Source organism: Gallus gallus, chromosome 1, assembly GCF_016699485.2.
Source record: "Gallus gallus isolate bGalGal1 chromosome 1, bGalGal1.mat.broiler.GRCg7b, whole genome shotgun sequence".
Classification (NCBI taxonomy): domain Eukaryota; kingdom Metazoa; phylum Chordata; class Aves; order Galliformes; family Phasianidae; genus Gallus; species Gallus gallus.
Genome location: NC_052532.1, coordinates 125,491,841 through 125,510,594, shown reverse-complemented (window position 1 = coordinate 125,510,594; position 18,754 = coordinate 125,491,841). Strand labels below are relative to the sequence as shown.

The following is an 18,754-nucleotide window of genomic DNA, read 5'->3' as shown; positions in this document are numbered from 1 at the left end:
TTATTGGCCCAAGTTGCAATTGCATGTATGTAAAAGGAGTACACCAAGCTTACAGTGGAAAGGCTATGCGTGTTGCAGCATCTTCTTTCATGCACTGGTAGGACAGTCTGTTGAGGTGCCTTTGCTTATATAAAATAAAATGTTTGGATGAGAAGGAGAAACACGTACCATTGACTGCATGTGATTTTCCTACCTGAGAGCAGAGTGAATGTGGTATAGGAAGGATACGCTTTGTTTAAAATGTAGATTAGTGGTAATGAAAGCTGTTGTCAACACTCCAGAGCTGTATAGCCCTGAACAACAGATATAGAGATGAGCACCAAGCGTTCTGTTCAGTTATCTTAAAACCTGCAGGTAGTTTCACCCCAAAAAAGAGCTGACAGAGGAGTTAATGTTAGACTCTCATTCTTGATGTACAAAAGTCTTGGAATACAAGGAAGGTAGGAGAAATCTGGGTGAGAATAAATGTAGGATTGGTAACTGAGGTGATTATAAGCCCAGATATTGATCCAGGTGAAATATTGAAACTACTACGATTTGACTTTGTGAGTAAAGTACTGAGGAGAATCACAGGTTGTAACTACTGCTACCATTACTATGTTTTGGAGGGACATATACAATGGGTTGTAGATTAGGAAGTACTGAGAAGATATGTATTTCGATTTCTATAAGGTCGCTCCCTTGATGCTGCTCTGCATTAGGACAAAGAAACAAGAACGATACAGAGTGAGAATGACGCACAGTAACTGAGTTAGACCTAACCTGTGTTAGACAGCTCACAAAGCTTATAGATGGTTCATAGATTCAGAAAGTAATAATGAATGGAACAAACTGCAGAGTGACTGTGCTAGTCAAACTGGACAAAAGAAAATCATTGCTTTAATACAGCAAATGTAACACTGCACCAGGAAACAAAGGTATAGGACTTACTTGGAGTCATAGACTCCATCTTGTGGAAAACATCTTTGGCCAAAGGACTGACTTGATCTCTAGATACATAAGCTGGGAAGTTGTTTTGGTAAGGGAGATGATACTCTGTCTGTTGTTGAGAAGACTAAGACTGGATTATTTTATTTAGTTCTTGAATATGTAAGTGAAGAAGAAAATAAAGGAAGGTTCAAAGAAGAATCACAGGAATGATTAAAGGGCTGGAAACAAATCTTAAGTAAAAATGGTGGGGTTTTTTGAGTGTAAGGTATTAAGCCTAACAAAAAGCTGAAAGGTATTCTCGTTAAGCCTTTGTAATATATGTATCTCTGAACTTCTGGTGTTTAATTCTAACTGGGAGAAAAATGGAGTTCCTCTGTTCTGGTTCCAGTTGTGTCATGTCTTGACAGTTTTAAAAGCATTAGAGATTTTATATACAGTAAGCACTTAAGACTATTCTGTTCAGTAGTTGAATATAAATGTCCAGTTTTAAAGATGAAGAAACTGAGATAAAATCACGTGCGTGTAATGGTCTAATTATACACACACACACATATGTGTCTGTTACTCAAAGAAAAGCAGAGATGGGAGTGGTATGGACTACAGAAAATGAGAGAATGACTGCAAAGTCAAAAAATGTGATGGTATGCTCAAATATACTGTCACATAGTATACACAAGGAAGAACAAGTAGTTTGGCTCAACTTTTAAACTGTCCTCTGATTTGTAATGAAATTAGTATATCACCCTATATGTATGTATCTAATACGTAGATTGCTCCAAAAATAATGCCTCCTATACATTTCCATGAAAAATACAACACGTACAAAGAGGTTGATGAGCAAATTCTCAGCTTTTTCAACAGTCACCACTATTAGCTGTGCATTTCTGCCAGCTGTGAACAAGAGCCTCCTTGCTGTGCTAGTAAAAATCTGCACCAGTGGAAGTGACCCAGTGTTTTGCAGACACTATGACAGCATCATTGCTAGGAAAATTTTGCCCATGCAGTCCATCTTTCATTGTCCCAAACAGATAGAAGACAGGAGGTGTCAAATCCAGCCTATACGGTGGGTGTGATAGACCAATCCAGCCAAGATTCTCAATGTGATCCATAGTCTTCAAACTGTTATGGGATCTGGCATTATCATGTTGCAAGAGAAAGGTTCTCTGGCCTGATTCTGGAAGTTCGAGCCTTCAACTTAGTTGGTGTTGTGATCTAGTGGCCAGAGTTGGTGGTTTTTCTGGGTTTCAGGAAATCCAAAAGGATCACTCCTTTCCTATCTCAAAAGACAGTACACTCACTGAAGGCTGCATCTTGAACTTTTTGTTGGCGGGAGAATTCACGTCGCTACTCTGTGGACTACATCTCACAGTGGTAACACCACATCTCATCACCAGTAATGATACAACCAAGGAAACTGTCACCTTCTGCTCATACTGGTGCAATAGGTCCTGACAAACTTGCATATGGTGTTCTTTCTGTTTGTGTGTGAGATAGGACCCACCTGGGCCAAACTTTGCAACATTCTAATGTTGCCACCGTCATTTCCAATGCATTGAAGCTGATACTCAATTTTGTACACAGTTCCCTGGTTGTAACCTACTGATTTGTGCAGATGAGCTGATCGAAACTCATCATTTCATGGTGTAACAGCTGTGCATGGCCATCCAGATGGTATCTTGTCTTTCACCTTGCTGTCACCACTGCTGAAACACATCACCCACTGCCTCACTGTGCTCACATCCACTCTTTGGTCTTTGTGAACGTTTGTTTGGTCTCCAAAAATGTTCAGTCAATGAATGTCAGTGGGTGCCATTTTTTCCACATGGAGGAATTCAGCGACACCCCTTTGCTTCATCTGCACTTCCATATCAGATGCCATTTTGTCAGATTGCCCCTCTGCTGCCATCTGTAATGCAGCAACAACATGTAATGGAATATTGATGGGATATTCAGCCTCTACTGCCATACCAGCGACATCTACCTCTGATGCTGTGGGCCAACGTAATTACTTTCAGAGCACCCTCATATGTTATTTCTGTGAAAATTATATTTTTTTCTGTATTAAGTACCAGATGCTGATGCTAGTGACAAGTTTTATGCAGTTTCTTACCATTAAAATATATATTAAAGAAGTAGTAACACAACTCGTAGATTATCAGCTACATTGTAGATTTTGCTTAAGTATTCTTTAAGCACTGTCTTTTCCTATGTAAGTAACAGAAGGCAAATAGTGAACTTCATAATTAATGCAGCACACAATAAATTTTTTCCCAGCAAACTGCTTATGCTTACGTAAAGCAAGAAAAAATAAAACTAAAGCCCAAAAACGCAGAAGAGGGTTGAGGACTGGAACCAAAGGGATAAGACATGGAAATAAGATCTCAAAGTTTACATGTAAGCAGTTTTTGCGTTAATACGTAAATATATATATTTACCTAAGCAGAGTTTGCCTAATCATTCCCTTTTTGAATTTTCTCAGGCATGTCTGAGTACTTGCTATCCTGTGTCAAACCAATTATTTTTCAGGTATAAACTTGTCAGCAGATGTTCCAAGGATTCAGTCTGCTTCCACCTTCATGATATGATGGGGTGTGGTGCTTCAAAACTTGGCTACTCTGTCCCTGGGAAGAGTGAATCAACTTTAATTAGGTCAGTCTCTTAATGCCAGCACCATCAAGCCTTCTACTGTCCAACAGATGCATGACAAGAAATTAAACCCATCAACCTCTGTTCTGTGTGCATATCCATGAACATGGAAATTCAGTGTTAGGAGATGTAGACCCCAAATTGTTTATGATACCAACAAACAACACCAGGTCTCACCTTCATCCTCTTCTGAACTCTCAACAAACAAGCAAATATGTTCGAAGCAACTTCTCAGTGGTAATAGTCTTTCAAATTATAAGAATATTGAAGTTGTGTTCAGTAAAAGTGTTAGGCACATAACCAAGTTCAGTGCTTACGTTCATGTGTTCAGCCCTGCAGTACGACATAGAAGTTGTGGCTGATTAAATTGAACTAACTTAGTTACCATGTCAGAATTACATCATTGCTCAGTGCCTTTCGAGCTTGTTCCAGGTAAACACAGCTCCCTCTTCTAGCTGGTGTTGTTTTAAAAAGCAAACACAAAATGTGATGTCTACAAAAGTCTTGTTGGCTAATGTGATCAACAGGGAATATTATTTCTCACTGATGTTTAGGTAGTAGATGGTTAAATATATGGGAGATCTTTAGGACTTACCTGAATTTTGTTCTAAATGACACGTATCTGTGTACCATCAGTGTTCATTACTGTTGCAGATAACAGAGGTGGAACATGTGAATGCATTTATAGCTGTGGTTGCACAAGTCTGTTCTAAAATGCCATATTCAGTTGCCCAATGCTTCTGAATTAATATGTGGTGGTTGTGTTTTTTTTTTTTTTCACTCAGAAGTATATTTTCCCACCTGAACAATATGAGCAAAAACCCCGGGTTTTGAAGTCGAGTGATACCAGCAAGGTTCCATCTAGTTTGTGTGGTTATTTGAAAGGGAGGGGGAACCCACAAAAGAATGTTGTTTATACACCCAACCTCCACCCCTTCCCCCCTTTTTTCTTTATTCTTTTGAAAATCTTTTTAGACTACAGCAGACTTTTGGATATAAATAATTCATTTCATGTTGTATGTATTTTTAAAACAAACCTTTCAACTGCGGATAGATTTTAGTGTTGACTGTTACGCTTCTCTCCTACTTTTGTTCAGTGTTTGAATCTGCATCCTTTTGTGAGATGTGTGCCTGGGGGAAGGGAGGGTGACGTACCTTCTGAGCTCATCTGTATATGAGGAAAATATCAGGGCCCAATCATGCTGCATCATACGTTGTTTTTGTCATCTTCTATAGAATTATAGAGTCATAGAATGGCTTGGGCTGGAAGGGACCTCAAGGATCATCAAGCTCCAACCTCCCTGCCGCAGGCAGGCCACCAACCTCCATGTCTAATACTAGACCAGGCTGCCCAGGGCCCCATCCAACCTGGCCTTGAACACCTCCAGGGATGGGGCCTCCACTACCTCTCTGGGCAGCCTGTGCCAGCACCTCACCACTCTCATAGTAAAGAGCTTCCCCCTGACATACCATCCTCTTGGTATACTTTCTCTTCTGTTTTTCTTCATAGTGTTTTCTAGGTCAAAATTTATGCGTTACTCTGAATTTGCCCCTGGCAGCTGGCTATCCTCATAGATGAAATAAATCTCATTTTTTGGCCACATTATTTTCTTGAAAACCTCTGTCCTTTCAGGGTGCTTGGAGATGAAATGGTGATTAATTACAGACTGTTATCCAGCATATTGCTTCCCATCCTTACTTTTTTGGAAGACCAGGGATGAGGCCAAGGGCAGTCATGCTTCCCACCCAGTCTTTATTTTAAAACTCACAGTTTTGGTTTTTTGTTTGTTTGTTTTCGGGTTGTTTTTTATTTGCCTGTTTGTTTTGTTTTTATTAACTCACATTCATTCAGACACTGACCACAGGGGATGCTAATATTTTCTTTTGTTTTCTTTTGTTATCACAAGTTGGAATGAAAAGTCAGTATTTTCAAATTCACCACTAAAAAATGAGACAACCAAAATGTTTTATTTTCATGCAAGTTATCAGTCTTGCCGATTACTTTGCATGGAGAGTTTCTACAATGTTAAGCATGTTTGATATTCATTTAAAGTAAATTATTACAAATACAGTATGTTACAATATTTATATTTCATCCCAATTTGCATTGTATCACATCCTAATTTAATTTCCATTTCTTCCGTCAGATTTCTGCAGGATATGTTCTGCCTTGAAGTATTACAGAAATATTCATTTCCTTTTTATTGATGGGGAACATTTCTCTGTCAAAAATCCTAACTAGATGTACATACAGTTCCTTTACCACTAAAATGATTTCTCATTTTAAGGACTTCAATTAACTAATTTGTATTTATTCCAAAGATATAAATAGAATATTCCTGACAAGCAAAAGGTACCACTGTATCCATCGTTATACCTTTTCCTAAAGCCCATCCTCTTTTGTCTGTGGAGTGAGATACCATGGAACCTCTTGGTATGTTTTTAAGTGCCATAGATTAGTGTCCACGAGGATGTAAAGTTGTCTTGTGATTTCTGTGTCTTCTGTGTGTTTAAATATGCTACAGAGAAAAATACATTGTTCTTTATTATATGCTTGGCTTTCACACAACTGTGGATATTAATGCTGTAGGCAGCACTTGAAAGATATATCTGAATTCTCATTTTGTTTGTCTAGTCTCATATATGCTATTATCTCTACCCATTGGATTGAACAGTGAACCACATTAATTGTGGAAGTTGCTTTAGGGCATTTATCCTTGCTGGTTGTACAGGTGCAGTTATCTGGAGTCACTAGGCAAATTATTCCTGCTCATTCACACATTCATCTCCTCTTTCTAGCAGGCAATCCTGCTACAGTACAGGGAGCTAATGCAGTATTAGAGCTTCTTAACAAATAACATAATGTGGCAACGATAAAGCATCGTTAACTTCTGCTTGCTACATTCTTGTCTGTCCCCTTAGTCCAAAGTCAAGTCTCTCAAATGTATCCTTGCTGCAGAATGTACCCATGATAAACAACTGAATGCATGGTTGCATCCTGTAGTGTACCTTCCTTAGGAAGTCATGTGATAAAACATGAAATCAGTTGACATATCAAGCTTGTTTTTAATACTTTCAAGTTTTTAAGTATTACATGGCCATCAAAGCCTAGTTGTTATGGAAACGTAAAGCTTCTCAAACTCCAGATCCATTCATCTCAAAATGGAGGATAGCATTATACACATCTATCCTTGGATGCTATAATAATAATAATAACAATAATAAAGACTCGTGTGAAGGATTGCACTTCCAGTTCAGCAGCATCCTCTGAGTGCTGAGAAGTGTCACTGAACAGGTTCAAGTGCTCATGAAGAACTTGGTCTTTTCAGTGTTGTGATTTAAGTGTAAAAAGGCTGCCATGTGTGATAGAATGAGATTACCTGGGAGATCCAGTTGTGATTTTTTCATGAGTGGATTTTTGAACGAAGATGAACTACTGCTCCAGGAAAGCAATAGACTTCTATCAAGCTGTTTTCAATCCCTAAGCTGAGTGAAATGCTAACTACACTGGAGCATTATGCATGGAAATCAGTCTTGCCATTTTGGCGAATGCACAGTTTTTCTTCTTTGCAGAAGCCAACAGCATTACTGTGACAGAAGCAGCTCCAAGCTTCCAGTGAATGTCATCCATCCCTGCAGATGAATGGAGCAAGGGTGAAAGTGCCTCTTACGGAGCTGTTATGCCTCATATGTCCACTGGCTGGAAGAACAGCCACTCTACCCTACTCGGAAAAGTGGGGTTGTTACTCTTTTTCTCTTCTGAAAAATAAGTTTTTTCTTCCTCCTTTCCCCATCCAGTTCTTATATCTTCAGGCCTAATTGCAGTCATGGGAAAGGAAATGGCCTTGGACCTGGGTTGTGCCTCACCACCGTCTTCCAAATCTAGAAGGAAGGAGAAGTTGACCTTACGTCATCTGTCCTTGACCTGAAAAAAGGGGCTTGGGTAGACATCTCTATAGCAAGAGGAGCAGCAATAGTTTGAGGGGAAGAAGTGCATGTGAGTGCTGCTAGTTGCTGATCCAGCGTTCAGGCAAATATAAAGCTGGCAAAATGGATACCTAGTGAGAATGTGGGGAATAAATGCTAGTGATGCTCCACTGTTACGTGGCCAAGAAGTACAACTGCAACAGGATGAAAAGTTACCATTCCTTATGAACCGTTTCTGATTTTTGTATAGAGTTAGGACTGCAGACTTATACTTAATGGAAAGCACAACTTTTCAGTGTTTTAATGGAGTTACCCTAAGTCTAATTTTTACGTACAGTTTGTTTGTTCATTGCTGATGAGAACTTTGTTTCACTTGGGTTAAGACAGAACAGTTACCTCATGCTTAAGCAGCATCACACTGTTAATGAACTGTTGCATCTACTTTTAAATAATCAATGAGTTACTTTCCTGTAAGGCGTGTTTTGTAGTTAGATGAGATTTTTGGCTGAAGACAAATCAAGATAGGTAAGACTTAAAAGGAAAAAAAATACTAATAACATTTGTGCCTTGAAAATCCAGTTATATTCTGGGGGTAGAAAAGGGAAAACAAAAACCATACAGTTTGAAATTGGTAGGCGTTTGGAGCACTGTTGGCTATTTTTGCCATATACATTCTAATTGAAACGAGTTGCTGAAATTTATAAAATCTGTTGGTCCAACAGATCCCCTTTCTTTATCTTATCCACTGAAGCAAATTTGATCGTTTGATAACAGTTCTCTTGTTTCTAATCCAACTTGATCTTACACAATTCTGAGCCCCCACACTCCAGCTTCTTGCAATCAATACTTCATCATGAAAAGTCAGTAAAATGTCATTTGGGTTGCCAAACTCAAGAACGGAAGGGAATACCTGGGATCTATATGATGACAATGAAAATCTGAATCATGAGGGAAAGGAGTTTCACAGCAGTGGTGATACAGCAGTGATAATTAAGCTGGTCAAAAAAATGGTTGCACGAGTATAAAGTTTTGCAACTGCCTTTGCTCTTCTTAAAAATTGTGCAAATATGTGTGAATGGCTAAATGAAAAATTACTACAGATTATTTTTCTTCCAATAAAATCAGCAAGACAACATTTAATCAGTTGTGCTTGTGAGCATTCTGACTCTTCTGCCCGTGGGACTCGTCCTGTGAATTCAGGATGTGTGCCTTTGTACTGATTTCAATTTGTCACATGTGGAAATTTGTGTTGTCAGAGGCTGCGTTGGTACATTTGACGAAACTGACACAGCCTTTGAGTTGTCTGTCAGGAGATTCCCAGGCACGTGTCTGGAATGGCAGGATCCATAGACGTGACCTCAGAAGTTACAGACTTCATTGGAATATTATGCAACATGGTTTGTAAATCCTCATTAAGCATTTGCAGAAGTAATTCTATGAGTTGTATTGCACAGTACTTCTGCAATTAAATGCTGAACAGCACATGTTCACTACTAAAAGTGAATATGAAAGTCACTTAAAATGAAAATTCTTTACCATTTTGGACTCTGGAAACTCGTGCAAGCTTCGGCTTCTTCCCATAGCTAAAATATTCAACAACCTGTTGAATGTGGAGCTATGTTTCACCAGGGAGGCAAGATGGAGCTTTCCCACTCCAGTAAAATTAGGGGCAAAGCACGTTCCTTCTATCTAGAAAAGACAGGAACCGTGTTTTAATAATAAAATAAAAGTATAGCAGGATGGTTCACGTAAACTACTTTCCTGCCTTGGTAGACTAGTTATTGATGTTAAGCTCTAGTTACATGCCACTTCAATCCTTTTAACTCAATCTTCCTTATCTGGATAATTTAGCAGCAAGCTATCTCAGTGAAAATAGGAGCAGAAAACTTTCTCAGTGAAAACAGGAATGAAGACACTTTACGATTACAATGGTCTCAACTATTGTCAAGAATACAGGTGACATTTTGTAATGCTTTGCTTCCATAGGAAGCACTATGAGACCAGATGTTATCTCCCTAACTGGTAATGCGGTTCTGCTTCAGAGCTCTGTTCATTCTGTAAGGTTTTCCTTATGCTTTTAGTAGAACAGATTTGCAGGCATGGAGGAATACGCGGACAGTATTTTCCTCACTTCTCTAAAATTGAATGTCTCCCACACCCATAGTTAAAAACTTTTCATCCAGAAAAAAATGCCCTATCCACCTTTCAGGAGATAAAATAGAAATAGGGCCAAGTTAAACTCTCTGCTGTGAAGTGAATTAAAGAAAGTTTCTGATTTGTCACTAAAAATAGGCAGTTTAGAAGAGTTTCGGAATAGTGTTTTTGTTGAATAACAATAAACGACAGAAGAGGCCTCCCATAGCTGATGCCTTCTGACCAAACTCAGCAAGTAATTAATTGGCATACATCTAAGTTAAAGATGCAATTAATTTTTAATATAATTATGTTGTCAAGGGTTATCAAGTCAGCGATAAAGATCTACAAGTGACTTTTTTAGAATTAATTCAATAGCTCCTGCCCTTGCCTTCAGAGATAAAATTCAGAGGATAGTTTAGTCACTGGTGCCATGCTATACCAATTAGAAAGTTAATTAGAGCATTTCCTTTTGTCCAGATAGTATGGGCAGGTCCCTTCCCTTCTAGGTGTAGTATCACCTGAAAATTCAGTTGCTCGTCCTTCACAGGTTGTGCGACATATCTCATGTAAATGGCAAGGCTGTTTTTGCTGCAGGGTAGAAGCATTAATCCCAAGAGGGGGATCTGTGAAAAGCTCATTTCAGCAGAAGAAGCCACCCAGAACCAAAAAGCACAAAGTGCTGAGCTGCAGAAGGTTGGATCTCTGCTCCTGGGCTGAAGGTGCATGGGCTTCTGCAGCCCTACCTGTGTGTGCTCAGGTGTGCCCTGTCAATGCAGGCAGCATTTGTAGGCTGGAGACCTGCCCGAGATTAAGCAGTTGCACTTTGGGTAACCCTCATTGCTTCCCTAGGGATGAGGGTGGTCGCTGTAATCTGTCTGAATCCATATGTGCCATTTTGGATCTTGTCCTGGGCGTTGAGGGAGGGAAGGCAGCCTAACTCAGCTAACCTGTGACTGGGGAGGTGGATGGAGCAAACAATGACAGCATTGTGTCATCCTTCTGCAGCCCTGCCCTTTTCTCTGCAGTGGTAGCAGCTTATAGGCTCGGAGGTGCATACACAGTTTAGAAAAACATGACTGATTACCCTAAAAGGTCAGCAAGTTGTGTGTGAGTTCCTCCTACCTTTGTGTGGGGCTCTGAGGGTTTCGTCATCCTTTCAGGTCAGAAGGAGAATCCCCACATCCTGTGTGCATACGCTGATTCTCAGTCAGGTCTGCAGCCCTCAGCAATTCAGCTGGGCTGTGGCAGAGAGGAGAGGTGGTGTGTGCTCAAGTTGCAATTTCACATTACACCCAGCACCTAACCTACAGCTGTCCACCTTGGTGACTTTAACACGTGACTGTGGAGGGTCTGGTTAGAAGAGTTACAACAGAAAGCGGTGCAGTATGTATGGGAGGGAATAGCTTTGTCCATCTGGCTGATGTGCCTTGCACTGCCTTTCCTCCCTCTCCACTGCCTTGCTGCGTGGCTGCAGGATCTCAAGGTCTTGTATCTGTGTGCAAGGGCCCAGCAACTGGGGAAGCAACCGGGAGCACCTCGGCAGTGACAGTCCCCACCTAATTCAGGCACAGAGCAAAAATCTGCTTTCTAGTTCTTAAACCCCACAGCTGCACCTTTTCTCTGTCTCCTTTGTGTTTGAAGTGGACACTTAGCTGAAATAGCCTTGAGATACACTAAAGAGTTTAGGTTATAGAGCATATTTTCAGCTTCAGCTTTCAGATTTTTATAATAATTGGGACTTGGGCTGCCAGCTGGAAATGGACTGTCCATTGTGTTCCCAGTGTTCTCACCCCAGGGAGTCATTTGAGGTTAGGCAGCTCCCTGTTTCCTCACCTTGGTGTTTATCTCCATCCTGTGCTGTGAACTCTCCCTGGGAACTGCAGGGTGTGGGGCTCTGCCTGCAGCCACCCAGGTGGGCCCATCAGCTGCTGTGCACCCACAGCTGCAGAGAGCCTTGGGAACAAGAGGTGGGGCCCGGCCACATCCCCCTCTGCTTCTGAGGTGTGGGACAGGGCTGCTCATCCTGGGCCCGTTGTGAATAACAACACTGCAGATACTTATCTCCGTGATCTTGTAAGTAAAGCCTGTGATACTGGGTATAGGGTATCAGCCTGAATTTTATCTAATAGGGAAGCTTTCGTATTTTTTTTTTTTTCCAAACATTCTGTTTAAATATTCTCTTTAAGCTTGGCTTGCTCCATCTGCCTTTTTTAGCCTGTTAGGGAAAGTAGGAGAGCACAGGCTATGCTTTCGCACGGTGTTTTTGAGCAGCTCATACTTCTTTTTCTTGTTCTTCAAGACACGTATTTGAGAGAACAGAAGGTAACTTTTGCTGTGAGCTCTTCTAACTGGTTAGCCAGTGGTGCCCTCTGTACACACATACATAATATAGACACAGGTATGTGCATAAACGTGTAAACAAGTATATATTAACAGCTGAGACTAAACTCGTTACTACATCATTTCTGTGTTCTCTTCCTTTCTGAAGACTAATTGCCTCAAAGGTTTTTTACCCAGCTGCATCCATTTTCTCATCAAATATGTTCTCCTAAGCACTGAGATATCAGTCAGGCTTAATCTTCTTCACGGAAGTCTTCTTCACGCTTACAATGACTTTCATACAAAAAAAAAATTGCAGCAGTTGCAAACCTTTGCCAAGCTGCTGCTGACTCGTGTTTCTTCAACACTGTGTTTACAGCACGGTTCTCTCTTTTAATATAAACTGTCAACATTCGTATTGGGCTGGTTATGTTATTTGGAGAAAGTGATGTCATAACTTACAGAAAGGTCGGGCCTTCAGCTGAGAGAGTGGTTTCATGCAGTCCCTATTTGCCACAGCTATGCTGGAAGTGATTTGCAGCTTGTTGTACTGAAAACAGTATGTCGAACAGCAATTACAGGTATCTCTGATAAAGGAAGGAATTTCACCATGAAAAAAAAACTTAGCATGTGTTGGTTTGGCTTTTTTCCTTCCACAGCTGCCTTAATAATCAGAATGCTGTTTCAAACAGAAAAGTTGAAGTAGGTGGGGAGGAGTCTGTTTAAAGTAACACATTTGGATTTTCTTATATGCGGTTACACTGTTTTGCAGCTTTTTGGCCTCTTAAATATTTGGCAAACAACGGTTACTTATATTCTGTGTCACTTTTCATCACCTAATCTTGTTGTAGATAGCTGTGTGCAATGAGATTCCTGAATGGGTCCTCCACCTGAGGGACAGCTGAAGAAGCTGCCCCATGGAGATGCCTCTCGGTGTGGCTCATCACCCAGGTTACATAGCACTGACACACAGTATGGCTGAGTGCAGTACCTCGTTGGTTGTGACAAAACTGTGGTGTAGTATATGATAAGGTAGAAAATACCAATGTATAATCTTTATTTGTAGTCGCGCCAGGCTTATCGCCAGAGGATTCTAGTTCTTCCTTCTTTGCTTGTATTTGCTGATGGTTTTTCCCCTTTGCCAACTAATTCTTGCTGGGTCTTTCTCAATTTCCCTTCCCTAAATTTCCCCTGATCATCTGACATACTTAACATTGAGAGGAACTGTGTTTCAGGTGGTGCTTAATCTCTTACTTCTGCGTTCTTAGGCGTTACAGGGTGTTAATGAATGACAAAGCGAGTTAGTAAATATGGTAGCCACTGTATGCTAGTCTTGTGATGGTTAAGCGTACTGAGAAGAAGACCCAAATTTGTGTAATCTGTTGCTGACTTACTTTCCTTGTCACAGAGGTTTAGTTACACTTGATGTTTGAAAGGGAACAAAAAGTGGCTGCTGAATGAGCTGCAGTCAGTGCAGCTGCTGTGGAAAAAGAGATGGTTGAAGGAGGATTCGTGTCAGGTGTCCCCAGGCAGTGCACAGGTGCCTTCAGCAGCCCTGATGGTAGCAGCTTCACCTAAGGCTGTCTGGCCTTGCTGCTTTTCTAGGAGGAGAGAAGGGTGCAGTGGGCTCACTGGTAACACCATTAATCATTAGTTTATGTCATAGTCCTGATTTGCTTTGCACTTCTGGTGCAGCAAATACTGCCCTTATTTGATGAGAATGTGATGCTGAGTTACTGGAAAGCTGTCTTGTCATCTTGTCATCCTGTGCGAGAAGGTTGGGTTTGTGTTCACAGGAAGTTCTGTATTTACTTATTGCATAGGGCCTTCTTTGAACTTGATATATGTGATACTTCACAGGAACATGGTAGTAGTATTATTTTTCAGAATGCACTGTCAGGTAATGCAAGTAAATATCAGTTTGCAAAATCCTGGGTTATAGGAGCACAGTATTTTCTGAAATACACGATTCAAAAATGATGATGAAGTGGTGAGACAAATCCATAAAGCTGGGGGATTTTCTAAGCAGGGCCAAGTCTAAAACATCTCTCCTTTAGTCTTCCTGTTATGCACTGGTACTAGCTTCTGCTCAGTCCATAGTTGCAGTGTCAGTTCTACTTCTTCTGAATTTATCTGTCGGATTATCTCTGTCAACTGTAGTACTTGTGTGCCATCTCATGCTTTAGTTTCTGATGTCTGTACTTAACTGATTTGTTTCCTATCTGCCTAGTCAATCTTTTCATTTTTGGTAGAATGGCTTTATCTTGGTGTTTGTTTTTTTTTTTTTTTTTCAATGATTAAATGCAAGGAGTTGCTAAGGAATCAGATCTGGATCCTTTATTACATTTTAGCATCGTCATTCTCGGAAACCTGATTATATCTTGCGAAGTAGAGTGGTAGAGTAACGTCTCAAAAGTAATAAATCCTACACAGCTTGTTAAATATCCTTTTTTTTTTTTCTTTTTTTTTCTTTTTTGGGGGGTTTTTACAGAAGCAGAATTAGATTATTCCAAACTGTGCTGTGGATGAATTGTTCTGCCATTGCTTATGCGTTTGCCGTTATCTAAGCATTTGCTATTCAGGAACAGAATTGTTTTGTCTCAAAGACTTGATGTTCAGAATATGATTTCCTAACTGTCAGTTAAATGACTTTTTACTAATGATATTTAAATATTTGTCACATCTCAAAACAAACAATTTTGAAAAAGCAGGGGAAAGCGTTCTGAAGACAAGTTCAAATCCATGTCTATCAATTACGTGGCCGATACTTTCTTTTTATTATTCAGTGGGCTATAAAACTCACTTTTATTTCTGATGCACTGAAAATTTGTAGCGTATATGTGTGTTTTGGTAATTAGTGATAATTGGATTGAGTTTTGCCAATGACAGCTTGTTTCTAAGAATTCCTGAAATAGATCAATTTCCATTCATGAAATCATTTTAATTGATGTTTCTGTCTGAGAGGTGTTCACAGTATATATGTGTGTTTTCCCCTTCTGCCCTGACTTCTGAATACCTTACAGCTTCATTCACGTGAACATGCTTTATTAATGAAGAGCTCTTTTGCCAGTTTCAGCTCTGAGATATTTCCTAATGTTCTTTCTATTTTTCTCTGGAGAAGCTCTTGTTGCTGCTGACGATGAGACTGAAATAAACAGAGCAGAGAGCTCATAATATCAAATGCCTTTGGACGCAATGAATTCTCAGTCATCTGTGGATGAAAATTTTGAAAATAAGTGTGTGGGTTTTTTTTTTTAATTTAAAAAATTCCACTGAGTTTCAGATTTTGATTTCTTATGATTGATCATGATGCAAATGAATAATCAGTTCAGGAAAGTCAGTATATGGTGTGTCTGATCCTGGCAGCAGGGCTTGAATTTGGTGACTGAAAAGAACCAGGGAGATCTAAAAGAAGTGTCTGTCAGCTTGATCTCGGTGCTAGGAAAGGTTATGGAGCAGATAATCTTGAGGGAGATCACATGACATGTATGGGACAACCAGGCGATCAGGCCTAGCCAGTGTGGGTTTGTGAAGGGCAGGTCCTGATTGACCAACTTGATCTCCTTCTGTGGCCAAGTGACACACCTGGTGGATGAGGGAAAGGCTGTTGATGTAGTCTACCTAGACTTCAGCAAAGCCTTTGACACCATCTCCCACAGTATTCTCCTGGAAAAGCTGGCAGCCCACGGTTTGGACAGATACACTCTTTGCTGGGTAAGGAACTGGCTGGAGGGCCAGGCCGCAAAAGTGGTGGCAAATGGAGTTAAATCCGGCTAGCCACGAGTGATGTTCCCCAGGAATCTGTAGTGGGGCCTGTCCTCTTCAGTATCTTTATTGATGACCTGGGTGAGGATATTGAGTGCACCCCCAATAAGTTTGGAGATGACACCAATTTGGCAGGAAGGGTTGATCTGCCTATGGGTAGGAAGGCCCTACAGAGGGATCTGGACAGGCTGGATAACTGGGCTGAAGCCAATGGGATGAAGTTAAACATGACCATTTGCTTGGTCCTGCACTTTGGCCACAGCAACCCCAGGCAATACTACAGGCTTGAGGCAGAGTGGCTGGAAGACTGTGTAGAGGAAACTGACCTGGGGGTATTGGTCAATGCTTGGCTGAACATGCTTGACTGAGCCAGCAGTGTGCCCAGGTGGCCAAGAAGGCCAGCGGCATCCTGGCTCGTGTCAGAAATAGTGCTGCCAGCAGAAGCAGGGAAGTGATCGTCTCTCTGTAATCAGCTCTGGAGAGGCCACACCTCCAGCACTGTGTTCAGTTTTGGGCTCCCATGACAAGAAAGACCTTGAGGCCCTGCAGCGTGTTCAGAGAAGGGCAGCGAAGCTGGTGAGTGGCCTGGACACAAGTGTTATGGGGGGCATCTGAGGGAACTGGGATAAGAGTAGGCTCAGGGGAGACCTTATTGCGCTCTACATCTACCTGAAAGGAGGCTGTGGTAAGGTGGTGGTTGACCTTTTCTCCCGTATAACTGGAGATAGGACTAGAGGGAATGGCCACAAGTTGCGCTAGGGGAGATACAGGTTGGGCGTTCTTCATTCTTCTCCAAGAGAGTGTCCAGGTGCTGAAATGGGCTGCCCAGGGAGGTGGTGGAGTCACCAACCCTGGAGGTATTTGAGAAATGTTTAGATGCGGTACTGAGGGATGTGGCTTAGTGTGAAGTATTGGAGGTAGGTGGATGGTTGCACTGTGGATGATCTTGGAAGTCTTTTCCAGTCTTGGTGATTCTGTAATTCTATGATTGTAATTATTTCTTCATCAAATCAGATGTACATAGGTCACTCTCAAAGTAATGCCTCATTTTTATTTCAGTGGAAACTTAACAGATGCAGAGAGCACAATACCACTGTTTCATCAAGCAAATTCTCAGTCACAAAGCACTAGTTTTCAACACAGTCACTGCCATTAGCTATGCCTTTTCACCAGCAATGAACAAGAGCCTATATGCTGTGCTTATAACAGTCTGTTTCAGTGGAGGTGACCCACTGTCAGCACTGCTGCAGTGCACCAGCCACTGCCTCACTTTGCTCACCTTCATTGTTTGGTCTCCGTAACTGTTCAGGAAATGTCAATGAATGTCAGCTGGTGCCATTTTTTTTCTGCATCGAGGAATTCAGTGCCTCCCATTTGCTTAAGTCACACTTCCTTGTCCAATGCCATTTTGTCAGACTGCCCCTGTGCTGCTGTCCGTCACCTGGCAACAATATGTAATGAGATATTGTTGGGAAGGTTCAGCCTCTACTGCCATACCACCAATGTTCGCCTCTGACATTGTGGGCCAACATAATAAAATGGGAGACATTACTTTTGGAGCAACCCTTTTATTACTTCTCTTATCAAATTTAGGACTGTGACAGAGACTAAAAATGCTGGGCAGTAATAATGATTCCTTTTAGCAAGGAATGGGAAATCAAGAGGAAGGACTAAAGGAGACTGTTAAGAAGTTAAGACACAAAAAGCTGTGTATCCTGGAAGGAAACAGGACTGAAAATAGAATCAAACGGAGCATGTAAATGTTGACTGTCAGAGAAAGAAGCTCCTGTAGTAGGTCCATGGGTCCAGGGGTATTGCCCAGACATGAGGGAACGTTGGGTTCATCACCAGTTGCCACCCGGCCTGTGTGAGAGGAGCTAAATGTGCACTGTTTCTTTCTCCTTGGTCTCAACAGCAGGAAAACTGGTGAATGTGCTGGCACTTTAGGGAGTGTGGCTGTCCCTCAGTATCAAAACCTATGGACAATTGCCTGCCTTTAGCTGCTCAGTATGAGGAGTCTGGCAGTGCTTGCCCCTACCTGGGGCAGCAGTGAGGCCTCACAACAGGGAGCCTCCTGCCCACTTGGTGCTGCTCATGGCGGGCCTCGGGAAGTCAGTCACTGAGGTATGAGAGCAGCCCGCCTGCCTGGCCTCAACAGCATGGCCCCAGCGTTTATGAAGGGAGAAGCAGAGAAGTACAGAGAAGCAATTAAATGAGGAATTATTTTTGTTCCACTGAGGGATCTAGGATGGGCTGCCCTCTGTATACAAGCAAGCTTCCAGCAGTTACTGAAAACAGATTTGGCGGCAGCATTTTTTACAGCTCAATTAAAACTTCCAAGTGTGATGTAGTGGAACTGGAGTTTAAAAATGGGAGGCATGTTGTTTCTTCATGTGTTGAGCTTCCTAAAAAGAAATGGAGCCTTATTTCATTTTTGAAGGCTTACTACCTTTGATTTTAATGTAAAATTTGATGTTTTGAATACAGATCTTCAAATTAATAGTACTCCATAATAAGCATCATTTTTTAAGGTTGGTTTTTTTTTTTTAAATCTAGTCTCCCCTTAATGTAGATGTGATTTATGTAAGATTCTTTTTTGCCATCGATGTCTGCTTAGATATGCTGCATGGTGTGGTAGGGCTGTAGTCAGCTGTTGGGCCACTTCTTTAGGAACTGTGCGTCATAGCAGCCCTGAGGTTCACTCTACTTTACCCCCTAGGATATGCTTCTTAGTGCAATGTAGGGAAGATTCTTGGAGGAGGAGATCTCTGTCCTGACTTCCACGCACTCCTGTCTGCTGTCAGAGAATGGCCAGGATGGGTAGGATGCTGCTGCTGCTCTGCCAGCTGTGTGCAGTGTGCGTGGTTCAAGCTGTGTTGAGCTCTCACAACTCAGAGAGGTTTCAGCTGTCTCCTTGCCATGGAAATCTGTCCATTACCTGTTATCAGAACTACACATTGGGGTTGGGTGCTGTATTTTAGTTCTGCCCTGGAAAGCCAGCACCTTCAGTATCCCAACTTCAGAACTTAGT

At 41.4% G+C, this 18,754-nt stretch overlaps 1 protein-coding gene across 16 annotated transcripts in view; it reads left to right on the top strand.

The window, feature by feature from the left end:
* Nucleotides 1-18,754, top strand: part of TBL1X (transducin beta like 1X-linked) — a 199,945-nt gene that overhangs the window by 24,942 nt on the left and 156,249 nt on the right. The window contains exon 1 of one of the 16 annotated variants that reach the window (XM_046942613.1): nucleotides 3,748-11,712. The exons of the other annotated variants lie outside the window; for them this stretch is intronic. The gene's annotated coding sequence lies outside the window, so the exon portion shown is untranslated. Of the gene's footprint in view, nucleotides 1-3,747; nucleotides 11,713-18,754 lie in introns of those variants that run through there. 16 annotated transcript variants of the gene reach the window in all.